Raw genomic sequence first — 16,233 nt, 5'->3', positions numbered from 1 at the left:
AAACGTCTGTTAGTCTATAAGGTGCCACAGGATTCTCTGCTGCCTTTACAGATCCAGACTAACACGGCTACCCCTCTGATACTTGAATATATATATATATACACACACACTGTATAATAATGCAAGCAGTGTCTCAGGAACATGAGTAGCACTAAGCAAATCAAATGCTCACCATATACAGTTTAGCATCTGCAAAGGAAGGTGTTAACCCACACTATAATATTTTGCTTGTCATCAGCAACAAGCAGCATTAAATCCAGTTAATGAACTCATCAAGTCTAGCCCTGACACTAATAAGAAATGAAAATTATCACAAGACCCATCAACATTTACAGTGGAACACCACAAATCTAAAGTAACAGTAACAATCATTTCTCGAAGCAGAAGAGCAGTATATAAACATCAGCTTTATAGCTGGAATCATGAAACACACAGCTCAGTCACAAAGACAAGATTCATAGAGTCATAGAATCACAGGGGTAGAATGGACCACAAGGGTCATTTAGTCTAACCTGCTTCCAAGATGCAGGATTTGTTGTGTCCAAAAGACGCAGATTCTATAAGCTAACGTCATGCCAAGGAACAGCTGGGAGAGCACTTCACCACACTCCCTGATATCGTATCAGCATTTGCATGAATATTAACATTACTGGAGAGACAAGGTGGGTGAGGTAATATCTTTTATTGGACCAACTTCTGTTGGTGAGAGAGACAAGCTTTTCAGCTACACAGAGCTCTTCTTCAGGTCTGGGAAAGGTACTCCCAGTGTAACAGCAATATGCAAAGTGGATCAGAGACTGTTTAGCATAAGTAGCTAGCACATATAGTAAAGGACCATTCATTGTAAGGGAACATTACTAACATTCACAGCCGCATTGCAAAGTCCATTCAATTATTTCAGTCCTTGGCTAAGATCCTCAGGATCAACATGGACGCAGTACAAATGTATAGTAGTAACTGCAGTAAGATGTCAAGCAGAGGGCATTGTGGTAATGGACAGTGCTGCAAAGGAAATTACAGTGTCTGTAAAATACTTGGCTGACCTGTTTCAAGGAAGCTACAAGGTGAGGAGGAGGAGAGCAAGTATCTCTCCAGACCCATCAAAGCACCAGGCTCCTTTGGTGCAACACCGTTTCAGTTCCTTTAGCCTGAGAACAGGGGTGGCTCTAGGTATTTTGCCGCCCCAAGCACTGCAGGCAAGCTCCCTTCGGTGGCTTGCCTGCGGGAGGTCCCCAGTCCCACGGATTTGGCGGCAGCCTGCGGGAAGTCCACCGAAGCCGCGGGACCAGCGGACCCTCCGCAGGCAGGCCGCCAAAGGCAGCCTGCCTGCCGCCCTCGTGAAAACTGGCAGAGCACCCCCTGTGGCTTGCTGCCCCAGGCAAGCACTTGGCGTGCTGGTGCCTGGAGCCACCCACACTGAGAAATATAAAATAGAGAATGTCTACATCCATAGACAAAATTAAAGAAAAGCCAATGACACCTACTGGTGTTGGAAATCCCCTCACCACACAAAGACAGCAGCCATCGGTCATTACAGCATTATTTTCTCTACAGGCAGAAAAAGAGGTTTATTGCTAGTTTGTTGTTGTGAGGTTTATGTTTTGTTTTCTATTTTTTTAACTCATAGCTGATCAGAATTCTACAGAGTCTTTGAGGGTAAAAATGTATTTGTATGGAGCTATGTTGATTTACACCAGTGTGGATGCAGCTCAATAGATTGAAAGGATCTTTTTTGGAAACAAAGGGGGCATTAGCATCACTTACTGATCAAAATAGAAGAAAAAGACCCTTTTATTGATTAGTCTAGAGTAAGCGGGGATGAGAGTTGGGGTGGGAGTAAAGCAGACAGCCCAAAAGATTAGTAGCGGGAGATTGCCGCAAAAATTGCTCTGCAGAAGAATAAATGTAACAAACATTTAAGTGTGCCCATTGTACAACTGAGCGCAGAGCTTGTCAGTAGTTGTTTCATTGAAATTCATGAGACTACTCACAGTATTAAGTCCTATGCCCAGCAGTAAGTGTGTTCAGGAATGAGCACTTAGGGATTACTGACCACTTCTACATGGTGCACATTCTCTATGCACATATGAAATTGTTCTCGTTAAGCTCTAAGGATAGGATGGGAAGCAATAGGCTTAAATTTCAACCAGGGCGGTTTAGTTTGGACGTTAGGAAAAACTTCTTGTCAGGGTAGTTAAGCATTAGAACAAATTACCTAGGGAGGATGTGGAATCTCCACCATTGGTAAGGCCCTACCTAATTCTTGGTCCATTTTGGTCAAATTCATGGTCACAGGCTTTTAAAAATAGTAAGTTTAATGATTTCAGTTATTTAAATCTGAAATTTCACAGTGTTGTAACTGTAGGGATCTTGACCCAAAAAGGAGTTGTGGGGGGGGGGGGAGTATCTCAAGGTTATCGTGTTTGGGGGGGCGGGATTTGTGGTAGTGCTATCCTTACTTTTGCAGTGTTACAGGTGATGGTGCTGCCTTCACAGCTGTGTGGTCACAGATTGAGGGCTGCTCACCCGGAGCCCAGCTCTGAAGGCAGAGCTGTCACCAGCAGCAGCACAGAAGTAAGGGTGGCAATGCCATATGATGCCATCCTTACCTCTGCACTGCTGCTGGCAGGGTGCCTCCTTCAGAGCTGAGTACCTGGCCAACATCCACCACTCTCCAACTGCCCATCTCTGAAGGCAGCAGCGCAGAAGTAAGGGTGGCATGTTATGGCATTGCTACCCTTACTTCTGTGCTGCAGCTGGTGGGCGCTGCCTTCAGAGATGGGCGCCAGGCCAACAGCCGCCACTCTCCAGCTATCCAGCTCTGAAGGCAGTGCAGAAGTAAGGGTGGCAATATCATAATTCCCCCTAAAATAACCTTATGATCCCCCTGCAACTTACTTTTGGGTCACAATCCCCAGTTTGAGAAACTCTAGTCTCCCCCATGAAATTGGTATAATATCGGGTAAAAGCACACTAACGACCAGATTTCACGGGGGAGAAATGTGACACATTTTCATGGCCGTGAATTTTGTAGGGCCCTAATCATTGGACATTTTCAGAAACAAGTTATGAATGGTCTAGTTATTACTTAGTCCTGCCTTGAGAGCAGGAGACTGGATTAGATCAGACGACCTATTGAGGTCCCTTCCAGTTCTACGATTGTATGATTCTACTCTTTTGGAATGCATGAGCTGTACCAAACAAGTAACAGAAGTCTCTCAAGAGGAGTTTACTAAGGTATTAGCTGGGACAATCCATTATTGTACAAAATGTATCCAACATACTGTGGTATGATCATGACAAGTGAGGAAGGAGATTGGAAAATGTTGTGTGTAATCCATAAGTAGACAGGACATATTTAAAACACTTACTTTTACACAAATGTTACCATTTAAGATCCAGTATTGAATCTTAAATGTGACAGGAATTGTTGAGGTTATGAACCCAGAAGATTTGCACTTCTTGGATTAGCTGTCCCTAACAAAACAGACGGGGCATCTGGAAAAGAAGAATATATATATAGGAACATACTTCCAATGACTCTCAAAGTAGCAGTTCCATCAGCAGCAGTGGAGCAGCCAGTTCAGAGCAGATTATGCTGATAGCTTGCCTTTAGCATTCACATTTGTTAATTCCTGTCTGCAAACTGCAGGCTTCTCTTGTGGGTAAAAAGGTTAAAATTAACACAAAGCATAATGTATCATATCGTGTGTGGATGTTTCCAATACAATATTTTTTATAAAATTAAATTTATTTTCTCTTTTTTTCCCCAGCTATTCCAAGGACTTTCCAAGAAATGCAACCCAGCAGCCTTCTGGGAAGGAGTGTTTGGATTGCTGACAGACATTGTGACTTTTGGCACAACGGGAACCACTTTCCTCTCCCTGTGGATAATCTCATGAGGAAATGTGGTGTGAAAAGTATTTCTTATTGCCATGCCGTTGCTGCTAAAGGACCCCAACCTCAGAGATAAATGACTGCTTTGTTTTGCTTTCCCAGAGCGCTTGTTTTATCACATGGCCCTGTTCCTTTATAATCCAGGCTCAGCCTTGTTGTCTTAAGCAACATAAGCATTTCTAGAAACCGAACAAAGGAAATGTGATTTCAGAAGACCAGGTTCTTTTTAACTGATTAGTTATCTGAGCCTTCTTGATGGATTGTTATTAATCTGAATTTCTCCCAGGTGAATATAAAATACAATTACTATGTACATTTGCCGCCTTTCAGTATGTTTTGCTGCATTCTGCAACTTGTCAGAGATTATGAACCCAGAAGAGATGATTGTGATCATGTCTGACCTCCTGCATAACATAATTGATAAGGCTTCCCTGAATTAATTCCTGTTTGAACTAGAGCAGATCTTTTATAAAAACATCCATCTTGATTTAAAAATTCCAGTGATAGAGAATCTACTATTACCCCTGATAAATTGTTCAGTCATTAATTACCTTCATTGCTAAAAGTCAGTGCCTTATTTACAGTCTGAATTTGTCTAGCTTCAACTTCCAGCCACTGGATCTTCTTATACCTTTGTCTGCTAGATTGAAGAGCCCATTATCAATTTTTTGTCTTGTAAATATTTAGAGACTGTGTTTAAGTCACCACTTAACTTTCTCTTTGATAAGCTAATAGATGTCCCACACAGAAAAGACAGTGCTTTCTGTTGTGGGCTGCACAGAATTAACTCCAGGTTCTGCTCTCACTTTATTGCTATGCTGTGTACAAAATCCTCTGCTGGAGACAGACCTAACAGACCACATCCATGTGAAGAAGGGGTGACACCTGGGAAACAGGCGTAGTGATTAGACCTGACACACTGCCTCATGCAACCCAAAGTTTTGACCAAAGTTCCCAGCCCAAAAGAACAACAGACCAGCTCCTCAACTGCTGTAAAAATGTCTAATGCCACTGAAGTCAATGGACTTATGCCAATTTTCACCACCTGAGAATTTGACCCAAAGTTAACAGTATGAAGCCAAAACAAAGGGTGTATTTGTGATGGTGCACTCCATGAGGCTTTATGGAAATATGCTTATTAACATATATATGACATAACTGGAATATGTTTTATGCTACATATGCCATGTAACATATCTATATAAAGGTTATGATCTACTGAATATATTCATCCTATTTGTATGCACGTGTCGTCGTATTCGAAGTTAAGAATATTGGCTTAATACTTATTTGATTTTAAATAGCCTTAGTAAGGCATGTGGTCCACTTCTTTAGAAAGGAATTTGTAAATTAAGTGCCCAATCAAGAAGCACTTAATGGACAATGGATCTTGGAAGGCTCCAGCCCACATAAGAAGTCTACATGAGGACATTCCAGATAGCATGTGAATCATGGCTGCTTCCTGTAAGTTCTGAGTCATGCATGGACATGTGATTCCAAAACTCCATCTTGTAGCTGGAATTCTACACAGGGGAGAGTGGGGTATCCACCCACAAGAGAAAGTCTATTTAAACCCCTGGGAAACCCCTCCATTTTGTCTTCAGCTGGCTCCACCCCCAAGGATACCTGAGAGAAACTGGAACAAAGTACAGTAACTACAAGGGTGGGGGTGAGTGATTGCTGGACCCAGACTGGAAGGAGACGAGTCTGTAAAAGGAACCTTACTGGAACACCTCTGAGGGTGAGGTTTTATCTGTATTCAGTTTCCTTACTGTGTTAGACATAGGACTTGAATGTTCCATTTTATTTTGCTTGGTAATTCACTTTGTTCTGTCTGTTACTACATGGAACCACTTAAATCCTACTTTCTGTATTTAATAAAATCACTTTTTACTAATTAATTAATCCAGAGTATGTATTAATACCTGGGGGGCAAACAGCTGTGCATCTCTCTCTATCAGTATTATAGAGGGTGAACAATTTGAGTTTACCCTATATAAGCTTTATAGAGGGTACAACGGATTTATTTTGGGTTTGGACCCCATTGGGAGTTGTGCATCTGAATGTTAAAGACAGGAACGCCTCTTAACCTGCTTTTACTTAAGCTTGCAGTTTGTGGGACCTGGTTCAGTCCTGGGTCTGGGTTTGCAGCTGGCTAGCGGGTCTGGCTCAAACCAGGCAGGGCACTGAATTCCTTGCCAGGGCAGGAAAGCAGGGGCACAAATAGTCTTGGCACTTCGGTTGGCAGCCTCAAAGAGGTTTCTGTGATCCAACCCATCAGAGTATTTTTCCCTCATGTCCAAAAGGAACAAACTGACAATCACATTAGAAGTGGAGGTATAGGAACACTTTACACTTAGTGGGTCAGCTTTTGTCCTTCAGTTATATTTGTGCAATCCAGCGACTTCAAAGGGGTTTCATGGGTTAATTAAGGGCCAAATTTGCCTCTCTGTACAGCGTATAGTATTTTTCATTCAATGTTCTCAAATGATTACAGAAATAAACCAATAAACCTGTTAGGTAGGTAAATATTTTTATACCCATTTCATAGATGGTCAAACTATAGGACAGAGCAGCTCAAGCCTAAGTTTTCAGTTGTAGATTATGTTTCTGGATGCCTCACGCAAGCCTAGAGCAAGATTTTTCAAAGGTATTGAGCCCCCGAAACTTCTGTTGACTTCAATGGCTACCTGCTCAGCACATCTTAAAAATCAGGATATAGGTTTCTGGAAACTGGATACCCAAAATTAGAGGCTACTTTTGAAAATTTGGCTCTAACAGACTAGCCCAAGGTCCCACAGTAAGTCAACGGCAGAGATAGGAATAGAACCATGAAATCCTGACTCCCTGACCTCTACATTTCAAGGATATAAAACAATAGCAAGAGAAAAGTAACCATTTAAGACCCCCCACTGATGGCAAATGCTGGCTTTCAGTGATTCTCTCTGCATTTCTGAACTCAGACATTGGTAAATATTTGGGGTTCCCTTTTTCCTTTTAGGGCTGGGAAAAATGCATAGGGTTTGATTTTCAGAACCTTGGTATGTAGGCCACACCCGTATTTGATCATATAGGGGCAGAATGCAATAGCTTTACGCTCACAAAGTAGTACCCTACTCCATGAGTAGACCTACTGATTTCAAGATATAAGGCAGCATTGTGCATGAATGAGGGTATCATACTCTAGCTCCAGATTATTACCAAGGACCACTTTAATTTCTCAGATGTTTGGGAAAAAGAAAGAAATATTTTTATAAGGAGAGGGGGCAGACTTGTTTCCCTTTTCAATGAAGTCTGGCCTTGGGCTAAGCTTTACCTCCTGTATAAAAATACATTCAGAACAAGACCACAAGGTTGTGATCTCATTCTTGCTCTGACATTTAGTTTTCACAGCTCTACTAACTCACAGATTCTTATGTGCTCACATTCCCAACAGTTCAGAAGAGGTTATTTTGAACATTTTCTTTGGACTCACTTCTTATAATGAGTTTGCACACAGATCACATGGAGATTGAACCTACCAGTAGAGAAATAGCAAGAACATAACATAGTGTATTCAGTTTAATTTGAAATTGATACAAATTTTAAAAAGATGAATACATTGTAAAAGCTTTAAAAAATACCTGTCTCCTGTCTCCTCCATGTGGACACTAAAGATTCATGGAATTTTTCATAAGAACAGTGATCCGAGGCTCCCTTGCACAAGCTGTAGTGCACAAGGCTGACCACCAATTATTTGCATTCCTCGACTCCAGAAGTGGCTGCATTTAGATGCTTCATGTATATACTCTGAGTTGTTTGGGGAACTAAAGAATTGTCTGGTTTTAATAATAGGTCTGAACAATAAATACAAATACATCACCTATAAAAATGTTGAAGAGGTGCCCCTGGCCCCATTTGGAATTAGTTTCCTTTCTACTTACTAAACAGCATCCATATTTAAATTGAGTTTTCCTTTAAAGGCAACATTTCTAACCAAGCTTTCTAACATATGTCTTGTAAAATACGACCAAAATGTAACATCCTACAGTTCTGATATCCATTCAAATTTCTCCACTTGAAAGGACATTCCGGTATCTCAGATACTTCCACCATCTACAGTTCTTTGTATTTCTGTATATACACATACAAATATAAAATCCAGCTTCCTGGGCAAGATCCTGCAAGCCCATTATCTATCTCAATCTCCCAGTGACTTCAGTGGGAATTGGTCTGTCCACAGCCAGCTACACTATTTGTAACGTGTCAGAAACAATTATTCAAGGTAATTACTACACCAGCCTTGTGTAATTCCACTCCTCTACTTGTCCATAATGAGAATTTTTTTTGGCATGTGACTAAACTATTATTATTTGTTTCCATTATGATTATCATCCTGGAAGGTGAGGATTAAGGGAAGAAGTGAACAGTACATTTTCATGTCTGTACAACAGCAATGATGACTTCAGGTTTCCCTATCTACTTTATCATGTACTCAGAGAACAAGAATAGAATACATTCTGAAATGTTCATTCAATAAAATGTGGAATTCCTAATACAGAATATGTTCCTTTGGTAAAGTGCTAAGGTAGATTATTCACTTTTTGGCAAGTTCTCTTTCTTTTTTCAGATGCAACTCAAAGTTTAATTTTTGTTTTGTTTTTGCATTTGGAGATCTCCCCTCCCCCATAATATAAACAAGCCGCATGCCGGTGTTTTGATTCCACTTTTCCTCCTCCTCTGTTTTAGCTGGTTGTCAAAAGGCCCATATGCTAACTACTCTATGGAAAATACAGGATTCTCCCAACAGCATGCAGTTCAGCAATTGGCTGGCTCCACAGGCAGCTGTGTTTGTGGCTTGCGTTTAGTCTATCCAAAACAGTCAGCTTGTTCTCAGCGAAGCTATTTCCTTTTGACACACTTTTAATTCTAGAGAACTGGCACACAACCTCTTTATTTAAGAGTCAGGTTCCATGAAGTCAGTCACTGAAAGGCTTGATTTAAGACCTTTCTGCCACAAAATTATATTCTTTCCCACTCCAATATATATTTTCTTTGGTAATTCTATTCTGCTTTGTGAAGAGAGTGGGACAGTGTTGTCTAAAAGGTAGATCACAGAACTATCATTACACAGCTAATTTTATTTGGAAATAAAATCTACAACCTTGGGAGCCTGTGAATTTGTTTTAAATGTCTCAACTCTCCCCCTTACCAGGGACTTTTCTGCAGCCAGAAAGGAAGGCCTCAAGCCCTCTTTCCTCTCCTGTAATTTTCAGTCAGCTCAGACTTGAGGCCGGATGTGGTGACCAACCACTAGAGCTGGAGAAATGTTGATTGAGAAGAATGGAGATTTGGCAACATTGAAACATTTCATCAACTCATGTCAGTTTTCCTGAATTGTTTCAGACAAAAAAACACCACCACCACCAAACAAACAAAAAAAAAAAAAAGGAAAAAAACACACCCCATACCAATATCCCTCAGACATATACATAACCCCCAAAATATTCAGAAAAAAATCAAAATGTTTCATTCTGAAAAAGTTGAAACAGAACATTATTATTTGAAATTATTTGTATTTTGAAATTTCCTTCAGTTTTATAAAAACAATTTAAAACGTGTTAAAAAGTCTCAGAATCAAAACAAAACATTGTGTGTTAAGTCACACAAAATATTGTTCAACCTCAAGTAATTTGTAACAGTTTTTAATTTGCCAAAATGTTTGGCACAAAACATATATAATTTATTTTATTTTTCAGATTTGCCAGAAAACCGAAAAGTCCATTATTCATGCAGTTCTAACATCAACTTCCAAATGAAAATCTGTAAATACTATTCCTTAGCTTGCCAAACAGGACACTGTTAATTAACAAAAAGAAACAAGGACCTTCCCCTCACTCTATCCCTAGCCACTTAACACCTCCCCCCCGCCCCCCGCAGCCTCCACTGAAGGCTAGCCATGCCCACCAGCATACACATAGCTTTATAAACTCAGACCCTAATTAGCAAGCATAATGTACTGGAGAGTAGCAGGGAAAAAAATGGGAATTGAAAAATGGAAATTGACCAGGTGGTACTGATTTTTCCCATGAAAGCTGTTTGTTAGATGTTCACATTCATGGCAGATAGACAGAGGACTCTTCCATCCACTCAGCTAGAGAGGAAAAGAATCTGAATTGGATTTTAGTAGCTACTTTAAGAACTATAGCTATGCTGCGGGCAATGTGCTATATAGATGAGTTCATAGGCATAGCAGATGGTTTCTTTTTTGTGTGCACTTTTTTCTATTCATACCAACGTCAAAAAATAGGGCAAAACTTTCTCAGTGATGAAAAGGAATGAGGAAAACTTGTCATTATTCTTAGAGTAGCAGCCTGAAAATCTACTTTATTATACATGCTTATTGGATAATAGAGGGGATATTGCAAGGGATTAGAATGTCTGATAAAAATCTTGTCAACATTAAAATGCTTGATTTATATGCCTCTTCCCATAACAATTATATGATTTTTAAATTAAACCACATTTCCCCACCAAGCAGACCACAATCTTTTAGTCTGTTATATAGTTTTCCTTGAAAACATCTGTCTTTGTAATGTGTCAATCATTAAAATCATGCACATTTGATGAAAACTTGCAATAAAACACATTTTGGACACTGTTGACTGATGTGCATATTATTTTGTCTGCTGAATTTAATTGACGTGTCTCAATTTTCCCAATATCTCAGGGGCACGTATGGATTAACAAGGGAGAAGTCAACAACTACCCCCTTTTCAGATCCACTCTCAGAAAACAAAGATTCACTAAGTTGTAATTCTCAAGAGGGAAAACAGAGTGTAATTCACCTGCTAATATGAGTTCACCAATTTTCAAGCACGTTCAGTATGACTAGTGTGTAGAGTATATCAGACAAACCTCTGGGTACCTTTCATGGTCTTACAAACACTTAGCATTAACGGACACAGAAGAGTTGATAACAGCCGCAGTTCCCTTGCAATGAAAGGTGTGTCATTGTATGTGCCCAGAGTGTAGAGATTTATGGCTACAAGGAGACTACACTTGCTACCTCTCTCATGGATGTACATTGCCTCACACACAGCAAAATCACTATTGTTGCTCTGCAAAAATAACAAAGGGGGCAGGATTTGTGGGTGTGGTGACATACCTTTGCATTATGGAGCTGTCATTTGTGGTGGCTCCTTTCAAGTTAGCATTGATGAGGGGTTTGTGACTGGGACCAGAGAGGAGTCAGTGAATGAGAAATGAGACAGATCCTCCTGCCATACCCCATATGGGGTGCAGAGGCACAGATCCAAGTTTACAGTAGCAGCTGAGGAGCAACTCTACTAGATCTTGTGGCTTAGGGCAAGAAGGCTACCTTCCGCCCATCCAAGTTCTGTGCAATTTGCCTTGTGCAAACCTCAAATTACTCTGACTTTGTACAGGGTAGGTGGTTTAATCCCGAGTGTGGGTGTCATAGACAACATTATTAGCGGGTTCTTCTCTAGGGGTACAGATGAGGAGGTAGGTAGAGATGTTTTGCTGCTACATGTATTTTATAGAAAATTATTCACACTCTTTTTTGTGGTGGTGGGGGGAGAAGGAGAATATATTTTCATACAGCATAACATGTATGTCACACTGCACCCTGTTGAACCCCTTGATAGCACAATATGCCAAGAGATAGAATCTCCCACAGCACCTCTTCAACTCAGTTAAGTTAGGTGTGTGAAAATTAAAGGCATCATTTTAGTTTTAGAATTTAGGCTGTGATGGACATGGCAGGAAGCACAGAGACCCACCTGTCCCCACCACTCATTTGTCTGGCATCTAACCCAGCCATTGTATACAGCAGATCAGAGTGCTGTCCCAGACCCCCTACCAGTCACTACACTTGTAGCAAGGGCACAAATTGCAAGTTGTATATAGCCCTGCTTTTATCATGGCACAACATGCCATATCTATCAAGTTCTTACAGGATGGTTTTGTCCTAAGGCACAGTCTATCCATTGTCAGCACATCTACTCTCTTTCTGTCTCATTGGCCACCAGCTCTGGTCTGAGCTAACAGTTGAGTTCTGACCAGTTCACTACAAACCTTTTATATGGTGACTGAAGAGAAAAGCTGAAAGCCGAACAGATCAGTCCTTTTTCCTACTAAATGCTCTCTCTTACTCAGTCATGCTTCTCATCCAGGCAATCTCTATTCTACTAAGTTAAGATACATTTTGTTGTGCCCTGATTCGGCTTTGTAGGCCTAACATCAAAGACTTAATGGATACGCTCGAGTTTCAGAAGCTTGTGTATTAAAATCTAATACATTTAGATATTGCATTATCACATCAACTTGTAGAAGAGCATGAATGAACTTTGATTTTAATTTTATATATATATAAAAATTACTCATTCCTAAAAGCACCATTTACTGCCTATGTTCTCCAAACCTGATTTAGAAGCAAATCTGCAATAACAGAGTAGGGGATTTTCAGGCATATTTTATTTTAAATGAAAAGGGGGGGAAAGGAGGGATTTCTAATAAAGAGGGAGTACTAGCTCCTATTTAAAGGTCAAATTCAACAATAGCTATATTTCAGTCCCATAGTGCAGAAGCCCATGAAAATCTCAGAGCTGCCCCTAGATCTCATAGGCTTTCCTAAGTTATGTCCCCTTCCATTCTCACTCACTTGGGGACTTAAGGTGGGGAGGGTTTTAGAAGCTGGTCATCTTAGTGCAAAGGTTTTGTTTCCTTAAATAGGAACAAAAAAGGAGAAATCAAAGCTCAAAGCCCCAGTGGAACCAGTAAACAGCATAGCAATAACATAATTGCACAGGGAACTGGGCCAGGACAACTCCATGGCATGAGCTTGAGGAATCCATTCCCTACGAGGGAAATCTCCAGATAGACAGGGAGACCTTGTATGGTAGAACCTTGTAAGGCTGGTTCCAGAAATATTCCACCAGCCCCCCCTCCTCTAAATCAATTTCACTAGCTCCTTGATTGATGACTGCTATGCAAAGTATCCAAATTCTTGGCCGCTTCCACCAAGATACTGTTAAATATAATTCTTTATTATTTTAATTCATTAGATTTCAATGCACACCCAGAGAATAAGCCCCTAAAATTGGGCGTGGAAATTGAGCCTTTGATGTTCCCTTATATAATGATTGCCATCATTCCTGCAAAATATTCTGTCTTCAAGGAATGTAACACTCCAAATCGTGGAATGGTTTTGGGGAACAGTGTGGAAAAAGACTAATTTTGATCAAATTCAATCACCACCCACTCTACAAGTCTCTTAAAAAATAAAGCATAACTTGGAGGTACAGGCATTCTGAGAAGCACCATGCCCCAGGGTGTCGTGAGCCATAAAGCACAGCTGAGATAAACATACCCTGGAGTACCATAAGCTTAGAAGCATAGACATATTAACCTGCATCATGATATATATATATATACACACACACACACATAATGTTGGAAGAAGAAGCTGGTAGTTTAAATTGATAACAACAAGTTTCAATTGATCTGTGAGATTTATATAGAGGAGATTAATGTGCTATTTTATAATGTTCATTAGCCAATGAAAATGCTCTGTCAATAAATGAAATGTTAAGCCTTTCTTATTAATTACTGCACATTTGTCTCTACATTATAAAGGAAAGCAAACAAATGCTTTGCCTCTGGTTCCAAAGATTCCTGAGAGATATCTGATGAACACTAGTGCCAAATATTAGTTACTTTCACCCATAGGCAAAGCAAGGATAAATATATTTTCCTCTCAGCTAATCCAACAAGTTGACTTAGTGCATAATTGACCTAATGGGAAAAGAAACCTGGAGATCTGGAAGGTAATTGACTTGACTGCTTCTCTTACTGCCATTGTGGATGCAGTATGCACTCCTAAAGCCTTAATATTTCAGAGTTAAGGATTTTGATCCAAAGCCCATTGACTTCAGTAGTCCATAGATCATGGTTTAAATTCTGCACTATAGAGTAAATTCCACTGCAGAACATTGTGTTCCTGTAAAAACAATAGAAATTAACTTCTGTCTGCAGGACAGAATTTCAAGGCTCTAGGACTGCATAGGCCAACTCTCTTGCTATTTTATTTAAATACAGTCTATACTGGGAGGAAGGGGCAGGGGAAGAGAGAGAATACACACATCTTAGCGTTAAATTTAATAGCCAATACATTTGTAAAGCAAGATTGCCATTGTGGACTATCTGGAATTTTGTGTCTTTCATGAATTTGTATGAATGTTAAGAGTAGAGTTGTGCAAAGAAAAGGGTTTTTTCATAGAGGTTTTTTTTTTTTTTTTTTGCAAAATGAGTTTTGAATAGATTTTTTTTTTTAAGAGCAGAAATGAGATAGTGGTTACGTTTGGACAGTTTTGATTTGTGGAGAGGGAACAAGGCAGAGGTGGAGCTATAGAGAGGACTGAATGGAAAAGAGCAAGTGTCTAAGAAGAGGAAATAGAGTGTCTGAGGTTTGAAGATATTTTATCTTGAATGAGGAACAAGGCTTGTGATGTTACATTAAATCAACAGATTTTGTGAAGGATGTTATCTGTAGACCTGTTCCACACATCAGGTACCACAGGAAAGTGAACACACTGCAACAGCATCCCCAACGAAGTGTGTACCCATAGCACAGCAGGTAGATCAGAGCTAGAATATCTTCTGAGCTGGTCTCCAATCAATATCCTTTCCTATGTTTTTTTAAGGTGTAACCAAAGCATTCATTAAAATGATCCGTGCATTGCACATATACCGTCAAAAGACTGAAGATCCTCAAATGAAAGTTTAATACAATAGCATCAGGTTAGGGCAGCAGGAACAGCAGATAAACTGGGTTTTCTCCAGCAGAATACTAGAGATGTTTCAGAGAATACAAAGAATTTGATTGACAGACTGTATGTGCATTATTTGAAAGAAAAGGAAAAACATCCATTCCCACCAACAAGAGGATGTTTACATAGGAATAAGCAGCAAATTGCAGCAGTTGCTCAGCTTCAGTTCTACCCCGACAGAATGTGACCCGATATAACATGAATTCGGATATAATATGGTAAAGCAGCAGGGAGCCCTGGGCCCTTTAAAGTGCCACCCGAGCCCTACTGCTTTACCACGTTGTATCCAAAGTCATATGGAGCCCCGGGCCCTTTAAATCCCTGCCCAAGCCCTGCTGCCAGAGCTCTGGTGGTGATTTAAAGGGACCAGGGCCCCCCACAGAGGCTGGAGCCCTGGGCCTTTTAAATGCCTGCTGGGGCTCTGGCAGCCAGACCCAGGCAGGAATTTAAAGGGCCAGAGGCTCCAGTCACTGCCCAGAGCCCCGGGCCCTTTAAATCCTCACCCAAGCCCTGCTGCCGGAGCTCCAGCGGTGATCTAAAGGGCACCAGGCTCCCCGCAGTGGCTGCAGCTTCACCACAGGGGAAGCCGATCCAGTCCAGCATGGCATACCGGCTCTTGCCAGTGTGCCATACAGGACCGAACCCGAGATTACGCGGTCTCACCTATAAGGCGGTGAAATTTTTTGGCTCCCAAAGACCGCGTTATATCGGGGTAGAGATGTACATAGATTTTGTATTTACAGCAGGTCTACGCTACCACTTAAGTCAATCTAACTTACGTCACTCAGAGGTGTGAAAAAGACACCTCCAAGTGACACAAGTTTCAGTGACCTAAGCACTGTCCACACCAAAGCTGTCATAGCTTCTGCCTCTCATGCAGGTGGAGTAATTATGCCAATGGGAGAATGTTCTCCCATCGACAGAAAGCGTCTTCACCAGATGTGCTATAGTGGCTGATACAGCACTTCTAGTACACACCTGCCCTGTTACGATTAAGGTTGTGATTCTTTCATGGAGGTTGTGGAAGTCACAGATTCTGTGACTTTCCGTGACCTCTGTGACTTCTGCAGCAGCTGGCACAGCTGACTTCAGTGCCACCGGAGCAGCTGGCCCTAGGGCCAGCTGTTTGGGTCCTAGGGTCGGCCCACAATATTTTAGCATCTGAGGCGGGGAGCTCAAATGACACTCCCATGCCCCTTCACTTGGGCCAAAACTTTAAAGGGTCTCAGTTCTCTCTTCTTGCTGTTCTACACCTCTCATGGTACTGCTCTGCTACTGATCCCAATAAAGGAGAACTAACAACTTAAAATACCTTGTTCAAAAATTTTAAGTAACAAACACCTGAAGAGCAAATGTAACTTTTCTTGTCTGCATAGTAAACACTGGCATTTTTATGTTTGAATAATCAAAATGGTGCTTTCCGTGCCTTCTTGGTTGCAAAGATTTGAACTGCTTCCTGAAGGTCAACAGTCTGGGCCAGCTCATGGTCTACTGAGATGGTTGC

Source organism: Chelonoidis abingdonii, chromosome 2 (genome assembly GCF_003597395.2).
Source record: "Chelonoidis abingdonii isolate Lonesome George chromosome 2, CheloAbing_2.0, whole genome shotgun sequence".
Lineage (NCBI taxonomy): Eukaryota > Metazoa > Chordata > Testudines > Testudinidae > Chelonoidis > Chelonoidis abingdonii.
Note: the sequence above shows the minus strand (reverse complement) of the source record.